The sequence below is a fragment of the Echinops telfairi genome, unplaced genomic scaffold (assembly GCF_000313985.2).
Source record: "Echinops telfairi isolate 266 unplaced genomic scaffold, ASM31398v2 ScPeMD7_1713;HRSCAF=2227, whole genome shotgun sequence".
Classification (NCBI taxonomy): domain Eukaryota; kingdom Metazoa; phylum Chordata; class Mammalia; order Afrosoricida; family Tenrecidae; genus Echinops; species Echinops telfairi.
The window spans coordinates 3,341,631-3,344,951 of record NW_022105611.1 but is presented as its reverse complement, the minus strand read 5'-3'; the positions used below and the strand labels follow the sequence as shown (position 1 = coordinate 3,344,951).

The 3,321-nt window shown below is 47.9% G+C and overlaps 1 pseudogene; it reads right to left on the bottom strand.

Annotated features, from left to right (window-relative positions):
* Positions 1 to 2,144: 2,144 nt before the first annotated feature.
* Positions 2,145 to 2,482, bottom strand: LOC115870501 (annotated as a pseudogene).
* Between the last annotated feature and the right edge of the window lie 839 nt (positions 2,483 to 3,321).

The window sequence follows — 3,321 nt, the reverse complement described above, 5'->3', positions numbered from 1 at the left end:
ACTTCTATTCTGAGGGTCGATTCAGAAAAGAAACATTGTGATTGTGTTAGAACAGCCAGAAGTACCCTTACAACAGCTGGTCCCCAAGAAGGTAGTCTTGGAGAGGAACAGAGAAAATCAAGACACTTGAAACCAGGGTTACAATGTAAAATCACTACTTCCCTTTGTAGACCGTTATCATAAACTTCCTGAAGAACCATTACTAAGTAAATTGTGAGAGTGGCTAACTTAGGGTCAGTGTCTGGTGGCTTGGGAGAAAGACAGGGCTTTCTACTCCCATAAAGAGTTACAGTGTGGGAAACTCACCCTGTAGCATAGGGTTGCTATGAGTTGGCATTGACTCAATGACAGTGAGTTTGGTTTTTTTGTTCGCTCTTGTGGTTTAGTGGGTACACGTTGTGCTGCTAACTCAAGGTAAGCAGTTTGAGCCCACTAGCTGCTCCATGGGAGAAAGGTGAGGCTTTCTACACCCTTAAAGAGTTAAGTCTCAGAAACCCCCGAAGGCAGTTCTACACTGTCCTATAGGGTCGCTGAGTCAGCTGTGATTTGATGGCAGTCAGTTTGCTTTATAGTTTTGTCTTTGGTGTTGAATGCTATGTAATTGAAGAGTATGTTTGGATTGATGCAAAATGTATGGCTTATTACGCAACAGTCATGAATGGTAATCCTAGAACCATTCACAGGAAAAGTTGACCCCGAGGGGACTGCTAGCCCAATGGGTTGGATAAAATGGTCAGTGAGACTTGCCTGCACTGAGAAGGGAAGCTGACCCTCCACCTCCTTAAACGCTCACTGACACACTCTAGGAAGCAGCTAGTGTGTAGCTTATGGAGGCAATAGTGGAACGACTTTATGGTAATCAGGGTATTTATTCAATGAGGACATCCCTTACACAGGTCCCTGACCAAGGCAGATACGGTAATCATGGATTCCCATGTAAAATCACTACTGTGCAACAAAGCAGCAATCCTAGAAATGGTGTCAGATCTATCAGCACAACTTCCCACATGTATTTACAGATGCAAGAAACATAATGGCAATTAGGAGCAATTGGTGTTCCATGGATTCAGGAACAATAGATATTCTACAGACTAAACATTTACCAACATATTATTTTAAAAAGTAATTACGTCCTCTTTTATTCTATGTCATTTTCACAGTTTTAGGATGATATTGTTTAGATTTTATATGCCTAGTTATTCATTCACTGATAACAAGTCAGTTTCAAATTAGTGACGCCGTAGGACAGGGGTCCTCAAACTTTTAAAACAGGGGTCAGTTCACAGTTCCTCAGACCGTTGGAGGGCTGGACTATAGTTAAAAACAAAACAAACAAACAAAAAACTATGAACAAATTCCTATGCACACTGCACTTTTTTTTTTAAAGGGTGGAGACAGACCCAGTCATGGACACAGCGGCCTGCTGGGTCTCCTTGCTTTACTAGTTTCCAGCCAATCAGTTCAGAAAGTTGGAGAGGGTGAGGCAGAGAGGGTGAGGCCGCCAGCAGGAACTCTGGACATACTCTCCTGAGGCAGGCTTGGCAGATACAGACTGTGGGACAAGACCTCCCAGGCCCCACCTGGGACTGGTAGGAAGACCATGGATCAGCGGCTGCTCTCCCACACAGATGGAGACCTGGGACGCAGGGGTTGTGCCATGGGCCTGCATGCCCCAGCAGGTTACAGACCATCAGTGCCCTGGTGAGCCTGGAAGGATTTGACCAGAGTGTTTCATGCAGTGACCGGCCCGAGCCGCCAACGGGGACATGGCCTTGTAGTGGTTGCATCTGCTCACACAACTTAGGGGGTCAGCATGCACCCTGGTGAGGGCTGAAGCCCCTTTGGGAACTGGGGCTCATAGGGGTGAGACCAGACAGTCAGGGAGGGGCCGCCAGGCTGAGGGGAGAAGCCAAGGGGGTTATGTCTTTAGACACAGACACCCTAAGACCAGAGTCCCAGCCTGGAGCCTCAGAGGCCAAGATGAACCAGCCCTCGGCCCCAACCTGGCACAGGGGGTAGGGTCATCAGGAAACACCTCCACCCCCCCACCCCTCCATCCAGCCCTCCCTGCCTGAAGGTCAGTAGCCTGTAGTTCTAAAGGGCGGTAACCAATGCCTGTGGCTGCTTGGGGTTGGGCTGCCCGCTTACTTCCCATGGGAGGCAGACTTGTTGCCTTTAGGGATGAACTTCAGGGAGCTGCTGAATATTCAGAAGCGGACTGCCCCCGCTTGGGGCCATCATTGAGGAACTCATGGCCATGCCCGTGGCCGCATTTACCAAAGGACACCTTAAAGGCTGATTGCGCTCGGGCCGCTTGGCCACACTATCATCGTGGATGGTCTCCGTGAAGGCTGGCCACGGCGAGGAGTGCTCGTACTTGGAGCGGCTGGAGAACAGCTCGCAGCCGCACTTGGCACACCCGTAGACAGCGGGTTCAAAGTGGTTCTGGAAAACCTCACCTCGAGAAGCTGCAGAAAGACATAGTGCTGCCAGGTTCCCGTCCCGCCCTCACACTCCGACAGCTCCGAGTGCACCGACCCACCGCACATATCTTATTTTGAAGTGAAAAACCAAAACGGGCAAAAACACCCTGCGGACCGGATAACAGAAATACTGTGAGTTTCTGAAACTACGTAGCTTTATGGGAGAAAAAAGCCTCCTCTTTCTCCCTTTAAGTGGCTGGTGGTTTCAAACTGTGGGCCTGGCCATTTAGCCATCCAGTGTGTGATCCTGGATGCCACCAGAACTCCTTAAGCTCCGCTCATTTTCTTTAAATGGTATAAAAACAAAAATGCAAAACCAAGACAAAAATTACGTTACTTTTAAAATCCAAGAAAAGATATGTTTTTGCCCATGCAGTTTTTCTCAATCTGTGCTTTTAAAAAAAGCTCTGAGTTGCAACTTCTTTCCTTAAAAAGGTCTCCTGTTAAAATGGAAATAGAACTCCATGTACAATTGCCTAGCTTCTGCTTCTACATTGGAGACACCAGGACCAGGGGTGTGAGTGGCAATACTGGGAGGGTAGAGGGAGACTGGGTTGGAAAGAGGGAACCAATTACAAGGAACTATATGTGACCTCCTCCCTGGGGGATGGACAACAGAAAAGTGGGTGAAGGGAGATGTCGGACAGGGCAAGAGATGACAAAATAATAATTTATAAATTATCAAGGGCTCATGAGGGATGGGGGAGCAGTGAGGGAGGGGAAAATGAGGACTTAATGCTGGGGGCTTAAGTGGAGAGGAAATGTTTTGAGAATGATGAGGGCAATGAATGTACAAATGCGCTTTACACAACTGATCAATTGATGTATGTATGGATTG